The 19,931-nt window shown below is 43.9% G+C and overlaps 1 long non-coding RNA gene across 2 annotated transcripts in view; it reads left to right on the forward strand.

Moving 5' to 3' along the window:
• Positions 1 to 3,469, forward strand: part of LOC148138774 (uncharacterized) — a 38,071-nt gene extending 34,602 nt beyond the window's left edge. For both annotated transcript variants that reach the window (XR_015753779.1, XR_015753778.1), the window contains exon 4: positions 3,149 to 3,469. This is a non-coding gene — a long non-coding RNA (uncharacterized LOC148138774). The remainder of the gene's footprint in view (positions 1 to 3,148) is intronic.
• The last annotated feature ends 16,462 nt before the right edge of the window (positions 3,470 to 19,931 follow it).

The raw sequence follows: 19,931 nt of genomic DNA on the forward strand, positions 1-19,931 counted from the left end.
TCTGACTCCAAGTATATTTACTATTTCTCCCGCTATCTCTGCTAGCACCCTGGGATGTATTCCATCAGGGCAAAGAGACTTGTCCACCTTTTAGCTCCATTAGCTTGCCCAGCTCTAACGCTTTCGTGATGATGGTTTGTTTCTTGGTCCTCACCTTCCTCAGTTTCCTTATCAATTACTGGCATGTTCTTCATATCCTCCACTGTGAAGACTGACTGCTGTGTCCTCATATTCCTGAACCCTGCTGGATAGGAATAACTGGGCACAGAACTCTGAGAGGTCTTCTTTGAGTCTTTATTGATGAGAAACGGCAGTTACCTGGATAGTGTACATGCAGAACGCCTCCAGGCAGAATCAGGTAACTCCCCGCCTGTCCGATGTGCCGCTCCCATTCTTATACCTTTGTGGTTTGTGGTTTTGAATGGACGCTGTCTCTCAATATTATCTCCATGGCAACGGCAGTTAGAAAGTAGAGTTCAGTTCAGCACTTTGTGGTTAAACCACATACCCCTCCCCCACGCCCCTGTGGCTCAGTCAGGTATCCGACAGGCACTTCAGTTTCAGTGGGGCTGTCTGTCAGGATTCTGATGTGGAAGAACTGGTGTTGGAGCGGGGTGGGCAAAGTCAAAAAACACACATCACCAGGTTATAGCCCAACAGGTTTATTTGGAAGTACAAGCTTTTGGAGTGTGCTGTGAGTTTTAACTTGATCAGGATTATCTCTATGGTAACAGTTAAGTGCTTCAACAATTACAGAGGCCATATGTTCCCCACACAATAGGCTCCCCTCTAGCAGGGTAAACTGCTATTCTGGCCCTGGGGATAGCGACTCAATCCCATCTCGCTTTCTGTTGATCTTTAAAGTTTTTCTCATCTCCTAGTTTCTCCTTGGTCTTTGCCAATTTGTCTACTTTCAATTTCAATTTGATAGACTCCATTATTTCCTTAGCCACCCATGGCAGATTACTCCATTTCCGACAGTCCTTCCTTTTCACTGATATACACTTTTGCTGAGCAGTTTGAAAAATTCTTTGATATTCCTTCACTGTCTGTCAACTGTCCCACCCTAAAGTCTTTACTTCCAGTCTACATTAGCCAACTCCTGCCTCATCCTATTGTAGTCTCCTTTATTTAAGCACAAGATCTTGGGATTGGATTTAATTTTCCCGCTTTCCAACTGCATTCTAAATTCAACCATACTTATCACAAGTCTTTTATCAGATTACGAAGTGAGGGGATGTTACCTGGGTGTTTTTGTTTTCATCGTCAGAGACCTTGGCTTTGTAATAAAGTACAGGTTAGATATCCAAAACAGAGTATTCTGGATGGTGTGAGTGTACTATACAGTCTAAAACCATACATCACTGTCTCCCCTCAGTTTACATGATTTGGAGATGCCGGTGTTGGACTGGGGTGTACAAAGTTAAAAACTCACAACACCAGGTTATAGTCCCTCAGGTTTCATTGGAAGCACACTAGATTTCGGAGCGTTGCTCCTTCGTCATGATCCAATTAAACCTGTTGGACTATAATCTGTCTGTTGTGTGATTTTTAACTCAGCTCAGTTTAAAAATGTAAAATCATTATCTCCCACATGCTTCCTCACTATCTAAGTTTGGAACGCTAATCCACCTGACTATCCTGCTTTTTCCAAATATCTCCTTTGGTGAAGGTGGTGAGTTTTGGGTTCAGCTTTCCAGTTATTACCGTAAGAAGATAAGCCCTGGACACAGAAAAGGCAATGCAGCCCTTCGAACCAGCTCCACCATTTTATACGGTGATGATTGAGCTCACATCGGTCTCAGCTGGAATTTCCCACTTGCTCCCTCTCTCACCCTTCATCTCATTGCAAATTCAACATCTGTATCTCTTCAGTAAATTTGCTCATTGTCCTGGCATTCACCGCATTTTGAATAGGGCATTCCACAGATTCACAGCACATTGAGGTAAGTGCATTCTCCTTCATGAGAATGGAATAGAATCTCTACAGTGCAGAAACAGGGTAATCACCCATGGAGTCCACACCAACCCTATGATGAGCATCCCATTCAGACTCACCCTTTCCCTGTATTTCCCATGGTTAATGGCTTAACCTGCACAGACATGGACACTGGGAATTTCGCATAACCAATCCACTTAACATGCACATCTTTGGACTGTGGGATGATACTGGAGCACCCAGAGGAAACCCGCACAGACACGGGGAGAACGTGTGAACTCCACACAGTTGCCTAAGGCTGAATCAAATCCTTGTCCCTGACGCTGTGAGTCAGTAATACTAAGCATTGAGCCACCTCTGCTTAAAATCTGCTCCTCCTATTAACCACCCCACGCCCCAGTTGGCTGAATCTATATTCCCTACATCAGAAAATCAGGTTGTGGAAGCAGATGTCTCAGTAAAACCCAGTGACAGTCCATCTGTTCTGTGTGTCTGAATGGGGATCCGATACACAACACCCTCCAGTCCACACTATTCATTAACTTTCCAGAGACAGGGCTCCAGTGGCTTCATGGGGACTACAACTCCCACAATCCCTGAGGCAGGGACCACACATGTGTGGGGAAACCTGGCAATGTACATATACAGAATGTGGGCGGGTTTTGGAGCATGTGCTTTGGGTGAATATACTTTGCGGAAAGTTTTTCACACTGTGATTGGCTGGAGGAGGAATGTATCTGCTCATAGTATTGATCTTTTGGAGGAGGGGGTCAAAGTGTCACTACTCCCATGTAGGACCACTCTCCATCCCCAATTCATTGTAATGGTGGGAATCAACTAATGGGAAACAAAGAATGATCTGACCCATTCTCCCAGACTGAAGGTTCCTCTTCTGTTCAGGATCTGCCATCTCCCTGTCTGTTTCCTTTTGTTTCATTCTGCTGTTACATTATTGACTTGCAGCAACTGAAGGGAAAGGAAGGGTGCAGAGTCTAACCAGGGACGGGAAGTGGTGGCATGGATCTGTTTATCAGCAACTCCATGAGAATGTGGAGGGTGTACATTAGGGGGTAGCAGAATCAGAATGGTCGGAGAGAGTAAGTGGGCTGGAGGGTTACAGCTTTGAGGGAAGAAAAGGGAAAAAGATATTCCAGAGAAACAGGAATTGTCTGTTCTGAATTTCTAATCTGTACATATTCCTTTATTCAGGGTGCTAGATGGTGAAGATTGCAGACTGAAATCTCAAAATCAAGTGCAGATCATGATTAAGTTAAACAACATTTGAAGAAGCAAAGATAGAGAGTCACTCGGCCAAAATCCTGCAACACTCTCCTCCCAGCATTGTCGGTCTTCTGCACCAAATGGACTGTGAATGGTACCAGACAGCAGCTCACTACCATCTTCTCAAGGGTAACTAGAGATGGGGAACAAATGCTGGCTGAGCCAGTGATGCCCATATCCTGGAAATGGTTTATTTCTCGTGTTGCTGAAACCCAGTTGATGTTACTGCAGGATAATGAGGGACGCTGAGTGCATCCTCCAGGAGGCAGCACCATTACATTACCCCTGCCTCCACCTACACAGCAACACAGCAACGTCACTGGAACAAAAGGCAGTGAAACCAAAGGAGGACTTAGATATAGTTCTTCGAGGTAAAGTCATGAAAGGGGATTGGAGCACAGCAGGAACAGGAGACTGAGCTGGATGATCAGCTGTTTCCCATTGAATGGTGGAGCAGGATTGAAAGGCTAAATGGTCTCCTCCTGCTGCTATCTCCAAGGTATGTATATAGTCATGGATCCCGGGTAGGAAGAAGTCAGCAGGGCAGGGATTCTCCAGGAGATTGCACGTCCACATCAGTTTTTAGTGAGAGTTGGTTTGATGGATTTTATTTAACTATTGTCTTTTACATTAAAAAAACAAATTTGCAAACCTTGTGTTAAAGATTATTCCACAATAAATAAAAGTAAAAGAATTGAAACTATCTGAACATAACAGTTTTTAAAATTTCAAGTGCCCTTTAGAACAAAATCATGTCTATTCCCGGACACCATCACTTTCCAGTTACTCAGGCTCCAGGGAAATATTCCCTCCCTGTCTGAACCTTTGGTTTGATTTAACTGCTTTTCAGTTCTCGTTCTGTGAGCTGTGAAGCGTTCTTTCTCCCCCCTTTCTCCTACCCAGACGTGTTAGCACACACAGCTGAGCAACCTTCCCATCATCAAAATCATCATTGCATCATTTTGCTTTTGGTTAATCACCCGCAGTAAACCACCCGTGTAACCAATTGAATATTTATAAACAAGGCCCATGACGAGCAAAGCAAACCATTACAAGTGACAGAGTGAGAAGGGACTAAATCAAAGTAGAGTTGGGGATGAGGGGGCAGTGGTGGAGATAAAGCACTGTATCCTCTGTGGTGCCCACCTCTATCTGAAGGCATCGAGAGTATTGATACACACCACAGCATCCTTTTTCCAAGGACACCCTGCTGCGTAGCCTTTATCCTCAATCATAGAATAGAATTCAAAGTTTGTGAGAAGATTTGTAGCTCGGGTGCTGTCTTTGGGCTGTGGGAGGAAACCAGAGCACCTGGAGGGGACCACATTATCATGGGGAGAATGTGGGAACTCCACATTGACCAAGGCTGGTCTCCAACCTTGTACGTGGTTCTGTGAAGCAGCAGTGCTATGATCATAATTTAAATCAAAACAGATTATCATTGCTTATTGTCACATTGTTGTTTGTGGAGACTTACTTCCCAGAGAGACACCCTGAGGTTCAGAAAGTGGCAATATAAATTCTGTCAACACCGGCCCAATTAATGTGATTAACAACCGCAACATCAATACTCCAACAGTGTCATCATGAACAAGGTCCACTCCTGACCCTGATGAACAGTAACGTCAGAATCAGAGTCCTGCAGTGATGTGTGAACTCTATCCCACACGGAGCAGGTGGGTGACCACTTACTGGACTTTCAGTTGTCTTGAAGACTCAACAAATCCCTTGTCACACAAAGAGGTGAACACTTCATACCCAATGTGAACCCGCTGGGGTCTCAGGGAGTGGGATGAATCACTGAATCCCTTGCCACACACTGAGCATTTGAATGGCCTCTCCCCCTCTGTGGGCTCACTGGGGTCTCAGGGGGCAGGATGAATCACTGAATCCTCTCTCACACACATCCATCTGAATGGCCTCTCCCCCTGTGTGGGCTCACTGGGGTCTCAGGGGGTGGGATAAATCAATGAATCCCTTCTCATACACTGAGCATCTGAATGGCCTCTCCCCTGTGTAGGCTCACTGGGGACTCAGCAGGTGATACACTGGGAGCAAGTGAATGGCCTTTCCCCAGAATGAGCTCGCTGGTGTTTCAGCAGGTCACTGAGTGAATTCTTTCCCACACACTGAGCAGGTGAATGACCTCTCCCCGATGGGAATGCATTGATGCCACCGCAGATGGGAGATTTGAATGAATGCTTTCTCACACGTTGAGCAGGTGTAGGATTTAAATCCACTGTGCCATCTCTGGTGCCTCAGCAGATTGTAAGATCGAGTAAACCCTTTCCCGTACATGAGGCAGGTGAGCGGCCTCTCCATTGTGTGAGTGTGTCGGTGAGTGTCTACTGGGAGGGGTAGGTAATTTCCTTCCCCCAATCCTCATGTTTGCATACCCTCGCCCTGGTCCCGTCATAATGGTGTCTTCCCAGATCACATGACCAGTTAAATATTCGACCACATGCGAAACATGGGAATGATTTCTTTGGGCTGGGAATGCTGCTTTCCCCTTCCTTATTAACAATAAGGATCAGGACCTGCGGAATTGGATGACTCTGCAGTTGATGTGATATTAAAGCTGAGTTTCCCATCTGGGAACTCTCTCTGTCTGTAAAACAATTTTTCCCTATCATTATTACATCTCCCAACACCAGCTCTCCCTTCAGTTCTCCTGAACTTCTAAATTTGGACTAATGCAATGACCTCAGTAATGTGCCTTTCTCTCATTTGTTTCTGAATGTAAATTAGGACCATTTTGAATAATTTTGCACACTTTGCCAGAAGAACCCACACCTATTCTATCATTTAAACGTAATGAGAAATTTATTACCTGCTCCAATGACAGTTATAATGCTCTGACCACTTCTACGGAGCCAGTGCAGGTCAATTCTAACAGTTATCAATAAATTGGACCTGAACAGGATGTCCCACAACAGGATGTGCTCTGACACTCAATGCCCTTAAGTTGTGTTTTTTTCTTAAAGCCCCTCATGTGTCTGGCAATCTGGCAATACAATTGAAGATATTTTATACAGTAACCTTACAGTCTCAATTGCCAGTTCCAATCCATGAAGCAGCCAGTTACATGCACCAGTGACTTGCATTCTGACGACAGCATTGCCCTGAAGAGCATGAAACTGTCTTCTCTGAAGTGTCTAAGAAATACTTGAAATGAACAAAATTCTTCAAGAGCTCGATAGGACAGATACAGGAAGGATGTGCTCCCTGGCTGGTGTATCTGGAATGAAGTCAGCACTAACTGTGGTATCTTTACCCAGCATCCTCTTTAGCTGTATAAATGTTTAAGATGTATTTGCTGCTCTAATTCTACTCTCTTGATCACTCCCATTTGTAACAGCTGTAGTGTTGGGGGCAATGCAAATTGATAACATTTGATTCAATCCATCCCAACACCCCTCTGTGTCTGTGTCTCACTTTTGTTCACCGAGACCATCATTCAATCTGACCCCTTCACAATCCCTGCTCTGATATTTCCTCAGAGGGTTCAGAATTAAATGTTCACAGAAGGACAAAAGGAGGCTGATTGGCTCATCACCTCACTGAATGCCATTCTTTACCTTAACCCCATAAACCTTCCCATTCGTCCTCTTCCAATAACTGTTCAATTCGATTCTCTTCATTGTACCTGACTCCACCACACTATTTGGTAGTGCATTCCTGACCATAAACTTTCTCTGCATGAAATTGTTTTGTCTCATGTCACATGCGCTTCCTATGTCCATCCCTTTACATTGGTGCCTCATCATTATTGATTCTACCATGCATGCGAACAGTTTGTCCCAATCAACTCTCACTGGATCCCTCTTGGAGGTATCTTGACCCAGTATCCCCCGGGATGGTGAATATCAACTCTTCCTGTCACAGGAGACCAGTGCGAGACCATTCAGGTGCTCTCACTGTAGGATTGGGTTCAGGACACCATCCAGCCTCACTGTACTCCTGTGAATACAGACTGGGGAGAGGCCATTCGCTTGCTCTGAGTGTAGGAAGCAATTCACTCAGATATCCAGCTTGATGAAATAACAGCGAGTTCACAAGGAACCACAGCGATTGGATTTGTTTTGTTTGTTCGTGGGATCACAGCATCACTTACTGGGGCAGCATTTGTCATCCATTCTGACTGCCCAGGAAATGGTTCAGAGTCAACCACATTATTCAGGGTCTGGATTCACATGTTGGCTGGTCAGGGTCAGAATTAATAGTTTCCCAGGCCCAATGACATGAAGAGTTGATTTCTGGTCTATTATGCTATTTCGGAAATAATAATGAATAATTTTTGCAGTTGAATTAAAAGTGCAAGACCAAAATGGGTTTTATTCTGATTGAGCATGTCCTCCTGTTTTCTTAGTTGCTATTGACAATCTCATTCCCCTCACACCAGAACCTGTTCCACTCTCCACAGATGCTGCCAGATCTGTTGAATTTTTCCAGCAATGTCTGTTTTTGTTTCTGATTTCCCAGCATTCGCAGATGGTTAGTTTTTCATATTCATCTTGTCTGTTGCAGAGGAGTTTATTGATGAGTTTGGAGGGTTTTGAAAATTGCAAGTTAGGCCACAAATCAGCCATGATCCATTGAATGGCAGAGCAGGGTTGAAGGGCTGAATGGCCTCCTCCTGTTCCAATGAAAGTTGTCCATCTGCAGCTTTTGGCAACATTTCCCCTCACTGTTCACTTCACCTACATGTCTAATACACTGTTACTGACTGAACAAACTTCCTGTGTTTGAGGTACACCTGCTAATGTTCAATGGCTCTCTGTATTGCCACCCGGGTTTAACTCTCATCATGGAATTCTGTCTCGTATTACTGCGGGAATGCCCACAAAGGACTCAGCCTGGAGTCTGTATCCCCTGGGATCCACAAACCCAGTTTATTTCCTTCTTCCTCTTTCATTCTGGCTATTGAACTCTCGGTTTCAATCCATTCTCCTGTCATGCTCTTCAGCATGTCCATGTGGGTGAGCTAGAGGCAGCTGGGATTTAATGAAGGGAAGTTGGGATTAGGCGGAAGCACGAGGAGAGATGACAGCAAAGACCATTCTCGTTGTAACGGCAGAGTTTCTCCATGACCCAGTGAGTGGTGAGGCACCTGAGATTGTTGAGGAGGCCAATTCAATCAGGGATTTGGGAAAACACTCAGACACTGACCTACCCATCTGATTGTTAACCCAGACAGAAATACAAAAGAAAGATACACATCTAGATCGCAACTTTGACTTGGGGCAATGAACCATGCTTCAGACCCAACCTCAAATCTCTGAACCCTCAAAAACAAAGCTTCGTACTTATGCCAGGTTGTCCCTCAGCCTCCTCTTTTCTTGAGAAAAACATTTTGAGTTGTTAAGCCTTTCCTCGTGATTATAACCTCTATGTTCCTGTAAGATTTGTGACGAATCCTTTATAATTTTTCTGTTCCTTGTGAGTGATGCCAGCAGCAGAAACAGTTCCTGACCTATGCGGGTTTCGGTTGGTGTATTTCTATTTACAAATTCATTCTCATCCTCACGTACAGTGTGAAATTGCTGTAAAACAGAAGGAAAGGATTGAGTGAGAACCAACAGAAACACAAAGGCAGCATGTCTACCTGAGCTGAATGAACCTGCCGTTAGGAAAACGTGATGACAATCACAACTATTTAGAGTCACAGAATCCCGCAGGTGCAGAAAGAGGCTATTCTATCTATCGAGCCTGCAATGACCTGCTTTCCCACCCTACCGCCATAACCCCACATTTACCATGGCTAACCCAACCCGCTGAACCTGCACACTACAGGCCATGTTAGCACGACCAATAGAGCAAACCTGCACATCTGTGGGAGGGTCACAGATTACATCCAAATGGGCAGAATTGCGGATGAAGGTTCACGAATACTTCAATCTGACATAAATGCTCTTTTTAAAAATAAAATCTGGGGGAAACTGCAACCAGAAAGATTTCCAATTATCTCTGGAGGAAGAGAATTCAAAACTCGTGCCATTGACCCAAGGGGACACAGTGAAAGTTACAGCGGTCTGGGAACCATCAGAAATGTAACAGGTTGTGAGTAAGGTGTGGATGAGACAAGGACAAAAAGACAGTCTGTCACATGGGGGAAGGCAGGAGAGATTAAATTGCAGAAATGGTAGTCCCTCAAGGCCACGGGGAATGGAGTTAGGGCTGGGAAAGAAACCAGGAAACAAGGTGAGCAGCTATCAAAGAAATACATTGAAAAAAAAACAGATTATAACAACATGGAGGGCAGAGTACGCAGTCTGAAGTTATTGCTCTGAATGATGAGGACAGAATACTGTAAAGCCTGGGTAATTCTATTACAGCCAACACATACAGGATGGGCCAAGTGGCCTATATCTGTGCTGCAAATTTCTGATAAATTTATTCCGACATTTAGAGTTCAAGTCTGATGATGCTCATAAATTCTGAAATTTTACTGGAGTTTAATATTCTAGGGAAATGTCAAATAAATCACATTGATCCCATTCTGCAGACTTTAGTCCATTGCCCTGCATGTTCCAGCATTTCAGTTACATCCATGTCCTTTTATTCTAATGTGATGCTGGTTCCTGCCTCTGCCACCTGTCTCCCACCATCTCCGAGTGAAATGAATTCTTCCCCCGACCTTTCTGAGAATTAGTTTCAATCTAAAACCTCCAGTTACCGACCTCTCTGTTATAAATAGCTCCTTCCTATCCACTTGATCTGGATTCCTCAGCATTTTGTCACTTCAATTATATCTCAGCTCATCTTCCTCAGTAAACATCCCCAGCCTATCCAACCTTTCCTCAGAGCAGAAATTTTCCAATTGTAGAAGCATTCTGATCAGTCTCCTGTGTACCCTCTCTGGTGTGATCACATCAACCCTAGAATATGGAGATCAGAAATGTGTGCAGTACTTTAACTGTGGTCAAACGAGTGTTCCTGACATTTCCCATGTCACCTCCGTGTTCTTGTGGTTGTCGCTGATACAAGAAGTGTCCTGGCTTTCCCACATGGAACTGGATGTGCACTCCATGGGGCTGGAATTCCCTACCATGTGTTTATTTGTTAACTAACCCTAAATTAACTTCAGATTAAAACAAGATTATCAGCTACACACCAATCAACTTCTTCCATTATACTCAAGTCACCTTACTTTTTAAAATCTCTTTAAAATTATTACTATCTAAACACAACAGGCTTTAATTTGCTGATCAAGTATTCAGATGTCTCCACTGTTACAATCACTTGAAGATTATCTTTACCTTCAGCTACATTTGGTGAATTGTACACTGATTGTAAATATATGAATATCAAAAGGATTTGAGTTTTATGATGATTAATCCAGTCTGACATTCTTGTTGGTTAATATCTTGAAGAGAACTGTCCTCAGAGCTCCAGCTGTGCTCTGACTTCATTCACAACTGGATGTGGTTGGACTGCAGATCTAAGATCTGTTCTGTTGTTTCCCAGATTGCTTCACTCTGTCTATCACTTGCTGCTTATGCTGTTCGGCACACAAGTAGTCCTCTTTGGGAACTTCATCAGGTTAACACCTCATTTTTATGTATTCATGCTGCTGTTACTGACATGCCCTCCTGAATTCTCTCAGTTGAATAAGGATTGATTCTCTGGTTTGATGGTAAGAGGCAAGTTGGGGAATATGCTGGGTAGTGATTCTGTAAGTTTTGTTGGAGTACAATTCTACTGCTGTTGGTGGAAGGAAAGAGCTGAACTCTTGCACTGTAAGCCGTATATGCAAGAAGCTACATGCAGTATTATGAACACTGATAGACCAAGAAATGAAATGCGAGCATCACTGTGCAATGATGCAGGATCACAACTGCAGCAAGGGGAGATTAAGAGCCAACTTGACATAGCAGTCGGGAAAGAAGCAGCTGATCAGATTGTCTCATTCATAGTCACAAAGAGACTCTGTGAGATTATTGTACTGTTGGATGTGAGGGTAGAGGAGGTTGGGGAGATGGAGAGCCCTTCAAAAGAAACTAATCTGCCTGAGAGTTATGGGATCGACTTGATTGCCATGCATTTAATAGAAAGCTAATTGAAACTGTTTTTATCCCCAAAAGATAACAAGACAATAGAAACAAACCCCAGAACACATGGTTCAGAGATGGATGTCAATAGCCCATCAACATCCAACTCTTGCAATCATTGAGCAAACGTATGTGTAATTACCCTGTTCTGATGAACCAGAAAACCGCTGTTCACTCTGTGGACAGCGATGTGGGGAAGGATTGGCCTCGTGGTATTGTCACTAGACAGTTAATCCAAAGCCCCAGATAAAGTTCTGAAGACCTGGGTTCAAAGCCTACTGCAGCACTTGGGGGAATTTGAATTCAATTAAAAAAACTCTGGAATTTAAGAATCTAATGTTGACCATTAATCGCTTGTCAGAAAAACCCATCTGGATCAATAATGCCCTTTCAGGAAGGAGGCTGCCATCCTTACCTGGTCTGGCCTACATTGTGACTTCAGACCCACAGCAATATGGTCGACTCTTACCTGCCCTCTGGGCAATTAGGGATGGGCAGTAAATGCTGCCGTGCCAGCGACACCCTCCTCCTGTGAATGAACAAAGGAAAATATAAGTCTCTACCCAATGTGAATCTGTACACGTTCAACGATGTTGTGAACATTTCCAAAGCTAAGTTCTCTATATGCAAAACTGTATGAACTGCCAAAACCATTGTTCATTACTTGGTGTGAACAAGAGAAAATAAATCCTTCAACTTGTGGTTATGAGTAAATTGACTGGTGTCTCAGCAGGATGGATGCCTGAGTGAATCCCTACACCCCCCCCCCCTCCTCCACACACACACACACACACACACACAGAACAGGTGAACAGCTTCTCCTCAGTCTGACTGGTTTGGCCAGTTTCCAGATGGGATGTATTCCCCACATTTCCAGAGTCTGTCCCTAGTCTGGCTGCACTTGTGTTTTGCCATTTCAGATAAATGCTTGCAAACTGTTACACACACCGTTACACCCTCCCCCCACACCCCCCACCACGCCCAGAATCCAGTATAAAGCAGTAAACATTATCTCTTGCTGTAGAGGGACAGCCTGTGTTGGTCTGAGTAGGAACACTGAGCAGATTTATGACAACTTAATCGGTGACCAGAGCAAGTTAAGCAAGTCCAAATAAAATGCATTATAGCACAGAAAGATGGCCATCAAATCCAAGCTGGCTCTCTGTAGCAAAATCCAACATTCTCATTCCCCATCCGTACCCCAAACTCTGCGATTTTATTTCCCTCAGATCTGATATAATTGTTTTTATCAATCATTCATCTTCTCCGCTTGCACCACTGTAATAGGCAGCATGTTCTGCATATTTCCAGCCAATACAGTCAGCAGAGACACTTACTCATCTCCCATTGTCTCAAAACCTCATATCTGGTCTTAATTCTTGTGCCATCACCTATCAAATACAGATATTTTTGTCTGCTATATCTAGGTCTGTTATAATCTTATACAGCTTTATCAAAAATATATTTAACTTGTTTATTTCAAATAAAATAGCAATTTCTTCAAATCAATCCAGTGACTGCATTTTCTTCATCAGTGAACCACTCCAGTAAGTCTGTACTCCACACCCTGAAGATCACTCATATCCTTCCTTGTTAATGTCTGTTTTGTTCCACAAATCCAGACGACACAAGTTTTCTGTACAACAGCAGTAGCTTTATTATCAGACAGCTGGCAAGAATTTCGAACCATCTCTAAAGTAGCCGAGTGTCTACTTGTACAGACTCATCTTCACGAATCTCTGCCTTACCCACAGAGACAGTGTATTTAATAAGAATTAGACAAAGGCATATCAGTCACATGGGCGATTGCCATTACATAGTTTAAAGCTGGTAATTATGAATTTACAAAGCTTGATGAATGCCAATGTCCTGTGATAATGTGTGATGGATTACAGAAACTGATTATCGTATTGTTCATGATTATGTGTTGACGGGAAGAGATTAAGGCAGAAGGGTTCTTCCTTCAGTAAATGTGGGATTCACTTACCTAAGCTCATATGGAGGGGAGGTAAGACAATGGGAGCGGGAGGCAGTTTAACAGGGCTGTGCCCAGGACTGTCAGTCTTGTCTGGAAAGAGCATATTCCTCTGTCTGGGGTAACGGGAGAATCCACATGTGTGGCTGCAAGAGGTTCTATTTCGAAGATACAGTCCACCTTTGTGGGCGGCACGGTGGCACAGTGGTTAGCACTGTTGCCTCACAGCGCCAGAGACCCGGGTTCAATTCCCTCCTCAGGCGACTGACTGTGTGGAGTTTGCACATTCTCCCCGTGTCTGCGTGGGTTTCCTTCGGGTGCTCCGGTTTCCTCCCACAATCCAAAAAATGTGCAGGTTAGGCGAATTGGCCATGCTAAATTGCCCATAGTGTTAGGTGAAGGGATAAATGTAGGGGAATGGGTCTGGGTGGGATACGCTTCGGCGGGTCGGTGTGGACTTGTTGGGCCGAAGGGCCTGTTTCCACACTGTAAGTAATCTAATCTAATCTGTAAGTAATCTAATCTAATCACTCCGACTGAGGTGTTCAGTCTGTATTGTAAGAGTACAGGCCTTGTACTCTTACAATACGGCAGTAAGACCTTTGGTAGGAGAATGTTTAACCCTTGAGTCGCCAATGCATCCTGAAAGAGAAGCAAAGTATGGAACAGGCCCCTCTGTGGTATTTTAACTTCCTCATCCTGACCAGGAATCTGGATGCAATGATTGACTGTGACCTAACTAGAACTTTGTCAACGGTCAGCATCTTTTGCATGAGTATGTTATCATTCCCTCTATTAATGAAGCCCAGCATCCTATACGTTTACTCAAAACACTTAATGTTCTCTCTCCTTTAATGATTTGTACACATTGTCCCGCATTCCTGCTGTCCTGCTCTCTATGTCTGTGCCACTCAAATATATATTCCCTTTCTACATTGCTTCTGTCAAAAAGCATCAACTTACTGTGTGTTCTAAAGAAGAGATATTATACTCAAAATATTATCTCTCGCTCCACACATTCTACCCCCTGGAAAACAGAACAGCACAGCACCGGAATAATCGGCCCACCATGTCTGTTTGGATCATGATGCCATTCCAAATTGATTCCATCTGGCTGTATATGATCCATATCCCTACCAACCCATGCCTGCTTATCTGTCTGTCCAAATGCCTCTTAAACATTGTGATTGTTTTTGTTTTTACCATCTCTCAGGCAAGTACATTCTAGTCACTGACCTTCTCCTGCATAAGAAACTTGTCTGACACAACTTCCTTTTAACTTGCAAAGATGTTGTTGGGAATGCTCAGCAGGTCATGCAGCATCTGTGAAGAAAAATCAGTTAATGTTTCGGGTCTGGTCCCCCTTCATCAGAAATGTTAACTAATTTCTCTTCACAGATGCTGCTAGAACTGATGAGCTTTTTCAGAAACTTCTGTTTTTCTTTCTGGTTTACAGCATCTGCTGTTCTTTCGGTTTTGATTTCCTTTAAACTTGCCCCCTCTCCCCTTAAATCTATGGCCTGTGGAATTGGTAATTTCCACTTGGAAAACGATTCAGATTATTCACTCTGTCTGTGCCTCTCCGATCACTCCACAGCCACTGACTTTCCAAAGACAACAATCCAAGATTTTCCAACCTCTCCCAATCCAGGCAACATCCTGGTAAACCCATTTCCACCCTCTCCATAGCCTCCACATTCTTCTTAGAATGCGGTGCTCAAAACAGCACACAATACTGCAAAGGTGGCCTGATGACAGTTTTATATTTAGTCCCCTGGCAGAAGAAGGCAAGCCTGCCATCCACCTCCTTCACCACATTCAGGGAGCTGTGAACTTGCACCTCTGTATATCAATGCTGCTCAGGGCACTTCCTTTTAGTGTATACATTCCTCTTACAATGAGCCGCCCAAAACGCATCACGTCACACTTGTCTGAATTCAAACTTATCTGCAATTTCTCCGCATAACCTTCCAACTGATCGCGTCCTTGATGTTTCCTTTGACAACATTCTTTACGATTCACAACTTCTTCACTTTTTTGCCATCTACAAACTTGCTAATTAAATCGTTTACATTTTCAGGTTAATAATTTATATGTATTACAAACACAGATGTCCCAGCTCTGACCCTTGTGGAACAGAGGCACTGGTCACAGACCTCCAGCCGGTAACATACCCCTGCACTCTGTTGCTGGGAGAAGTATCAAAGAGGAGCCTGAGTTCTGTGCTGAGCAGCACGACCAATGTTTATTCAGAGCTCCTTACTAATGCATGATGGAAGAGTTCCCTCTCTGGAATTCTATGGCTCCCCCAGCCAAGTCCAGCATTTTGATGTGTTGCTTCCATACGTTCCACTAATATTTCCCCCCTGACCCGATCTCCTGGGTTCGGGATGTCAGCTCGGATGTTTATGAGCTCCCTTTCCCAGTCTCTGATTCTCTGTCCGTCTGCAACTTCCCCTCTCAGCTCATGCAGATGCTTTGTCAGTTCTTTCACAAATTGTTTCACCCTATCCTTGCCATTGTACATCTCCTGCCCTCCCATTACCATACCCTCTGGCAGCTGCATAGTCCATCCGGTCACTAATTCAAAGGGGGATTGCTCAGTTCCCTTTGCTGGGGCTGACATCAGTTTCATTAGGATTGTGGGGAGTACACTAACCCATCCCTGCCTGTCTCTGTCTTTCAGTGTCTTCTTCATTCCTTCTGCTGTCCCTGAGCTCTGGGGGTGGTATGTGAGATGGGATTTCTGCTCAGTACCAAACAGGCCACAGAGCTGCTTAACTTCGTTTCCTGGAACATGTGTCCGTTGGTCAGAATCTGCAGGGGAATTCTCCCGCCCACTGAGTAAACCTGTTTATTAAGACCCAGCAGGATTTCCTTCCCTGGGATTGGGATGGGGGTGTACGTAAAATCCATCTGTAATTGTTCTCGTGGGCCCCTGGGTCCCTGCTGTTTCCTCCATTTTATCCTGATTGTTTTCCCTGGCTCACACTGTGTACAGACTACACCCCTTTGACAAAACCTTCTTGTTCCAGAGCACCCCTGTAGTTGATCATCCGATATTGCATTTTATCCTGCTCAATATGGGCCAGCCATGATATGTTTTTCATAATATTTGTCTTATACAGTGGCACTGCTGGATCATCCTATGTCCTATTACTGCCCCACCCTTTTCCCATTTCTGTTTCTCCTGCTGTAGGACTGTTTCTGGAAATGTCTTTAAACTTTCCTTTCTTGCTTCTATAGCTACTGCCACTGCATCCTCCTCAAATGTCTGCTCTGTTTCAGTAAGTATGCTCACCCATGCTCACCAACTCCCCCGTTGGTGTGGGGTTTCTACTTTCCTGTGAGCTCTAATCTTCATTATTGCTGCTTCACTGGGAAAGTTAGCTGCTTCCACTAACTCTCTGACCTGTTCTTCATGCTCAATGTGGCCCCCAGACAGGGTGATATACCTTCACCGAGCCCAGTCATGAACTATACCAAAGGCATGCTGACTGTGTGCATTTTGCCTCCCTCACCCCTGGTTAATGTCCGCGCTTCTGCCAGGGCTCGTGATGGTTCTCTATTTCTGGATAATTCCTCACAAAATTCCCACAATAATTAAGCAATCCTAAAGTTTGTCTGACGCCTTTACGGTGTGTGGGTGGATAGTTTTATAATCATAGTTTTTGTTCCCGCTGGGACTGTTCCCTCTCCCTTCCTGATTTGATCTCCCCAATATGATGTCCCAGTTCCGTCTCTCCCTACCTTCCCAGTTGCACTCTCTGTGCGTTAATTTTAAGCCTAGCCTGGCTAACCTGATCCAATACTCTGTATAATATCTGGATATGTTCTTTGTCACTGTTTGAGGTGATGAGGTGTTGGTAAGATCAGTGTGACTAAATCCATCAAACACACATCGGTGGGATATACTGGAATATTGCAGGATCCCTGAGGTAATAGTATCCTGGTCGCCTGTTCTCCTCAGTCAGTAAACACCACTTTCATCTGCCATTCAATGTCCACAGGTATGGAGCCAGACTATTTCCAGCTTCTGTCAATCTGTCACTCTCACAATTATTGCCCCCTCATCCCCAGTTTTGATGAGATCCTGTTTGTGTGGGGAGTGAGAGGGCCCTCGATCTCTACAGGGTTGATAGACAACAACCCACTTTCCTGTTTGAGTTACGCACACTGCTGAGTTCGTCCGAGCTATAACCCACCAAATTCTTTGACTGTCCCAGTTTCCCTGCAATGTAGCTACTCCGGAGAGGTTGCCTCTCCTTTTCTTTCTGTCCCAGTCCTGGCCGGAGCATCCCCATGTTTAAATTCGGGTGTTGATGTCAATAGTTGCCATTTTAGAATAAATAGGAGCAACTCCCAGAAGGTCCCTTCTTGAGTTTCACACCTCCATATCTGGATACGTTTTGTCATACTCCCGGTCTACATCGGGGCAGGTTTGCTTCATCCAGCTTCCTATGTTTCCTCTCCGATTGCTCTCATTTTAGTGATTGAAGGGGTGAGGGGTAAATCCTTATCGGTAACTGACAAAGATGCTCCGGTGTTAGAATCATGCAGTTTTGGCCCTTCAACAGCGCGTCAATGAATATTCATGGGCTATGCATATACTAAGGTGAACACAGGCCACTCACAATATGAACACCTATCTCCATCTCTGTGCCTACGTTCCTTGTCTATGTGCCCTTTCCTGCTTCCCTTGTAACATTGTGGGTCTGATTACCCTCCCTGTACTGCAGCTATTCCCCTGTGTTTCTGCATTTGCCTCAGCTCTCATGACGCAATTCAGAGTGTGGTTAGAATTATCGCCCACTGGGAATCCCATGTTTATAATTACAGTTAAATAGAATCCCATGTCATCTTTTATAAACATCAAACCTATTTCATCATTACAGGTTGGGGTTTGGTAATCCCCCGTGGTCCTCACACACCTCAGGCTTCCTCTCTGTATAATCCTCGATATTATCCTTGGGCCCCTGAGTCACCAAGGTTATTTTCGCCCATTCAGCCTGTCCCGTCCCCAGTGTGTCCCTGCAATATCTGTAAATGCCTGGAGACACTGATCGGCTGTACTCTGGGAGGAACCGGCTTGCACCCCATCCTCTCATTGCAGGGACAGTTTCTGTTGTACACTTCAGGGCATCTTGGCCCGAGGGAGGGCCCATACATCATCTTCGGTGAGACTGTGTACCTCTACTAATTCATCCATATTGTCCCAATAAGGCCCATTATTACCATTTCTCTATCAGGCTGGGTGTTCATTCACCAACATCTGCCGTTCAGCGGGTGGACGGTTCAGGTTTAGTTTCTGTCAGTTCCCTTGGTTGCCCCCCCCCCCCCTCCTGTCTGTCCAAGTTTGAGCTTTGATGCCCAGCGATGCTATAGACACGGCCTTCTGGGTCTTACAGGGCGGTGGGTCATCCCACCCATTGCCGTCCCTCTGTCCATACGTAGGCGCTTTGTAATCTAACCCGTTCCTGCCAGTGTCACCATCCTCACTGCTTTCTGAGGAGAGAGAGAGACGAGGTACCTCCCCCACTGTAACTACCACCTGGCCCTTTGGATTTAAGGCTTCACATCTGAGAGCCACCACTTGTTCCTGTTTCTCATAATAATGTAATATATTCCATCATTCCTGGAATAAAACAGAACAAAATGTGAATTTGGTTTGACTTGAAATTTTAATAATTTGACATTCACTTCACTTATCTATAGAGGTGAAAATTGTACTGTGATTATTTAAGTGAATTTAACGTGATCATACAATGAAAATAACTCTGATAATCAACGACAATGAATGAACTGAATAATATGTGATTATTTGTATCAGTTCTTGCATTGAAAATTCGATTTTATTTTAATGCTTGTCACCCATTACGTCATGCATTATTATTAGGGAATAAAGTAATGGAAGGATATCAGAGAAAATAAATAGACTTTAATTTTAGCTTCACTACAATAATGAACCAAAACATAATTTGGACATACGGTTAAACTACATAACAAAGTTTCCAGTGTCATTATTGACATGAAAACTATTTTAGTTTGCAAGTTGTTTTGCTCTAAGAATAATTGGAAATGAATTGTGATTTGGAATTCACCATTTAAAATATATTTTGAAGAGAATAATCAGATGCATTTTTTGGAGGAAATTAGGAATGGAAATAAATATATATTCATTGATATTAATAGTTTTAAAATGTTGAGAAGTTGACTGGGATTATTTGATTGAGAAAGGCTGCATGATTATAAAGAGCAATTCGCCTTTTTCATTGCATTGTTGGTTTCACTAGAATCTGTTGTGGTCTGAGCTCTTGTTGTGTGCAGTGGACTGTCACTCATAGCTTAATTAACCTGCGAGTGTCAGATCAGGTTTCCTTTGTCTGTAAGTCAGTCTGTAAGTGAGCAACACACCTCCTTTTGTGAGGGGAAACAGATTCTCTTCAAAGGAAATAAGTGGCAGATCACTCTGAGAATGGTTTCTAGCACACACCATCAACAGGGAAGGGGTTTTTTCTAAAGAATTCCAATCTCTATCTACAAATCTGGTTTGTCAGTTTGTGGAGGATTCAGCCCATTTGTTCAGAGCTGTTTTATACAAGCAGTTGGTTCATTATGTCTTTGCCAAGAATGTTGTTTACTTTTCCCTTTTACTGTGATTCTGCAGGTTAGAATATTCTGTGAG

This window comes from Chiloscyllium plagiosum, unplaced genomic scaffold (genome assembly GCF_037043375.1).
Source record: "Chiloscyllium plagiosum isolate Xiang-an unplaced genomic scaffold, Cpla_swu_hap1 HiC_scaffold_39, whole genome shotgun sequence".
In the NCBI taxonomy this organism is placed as follows: domain Eukaryota; kingdom Metazoa; phylum Chordata; class Chondrichthyes; order Orectolobiformes; family Hemiscylliidae; genus Chiloscyllium; species Chiloscyllium plagiosum.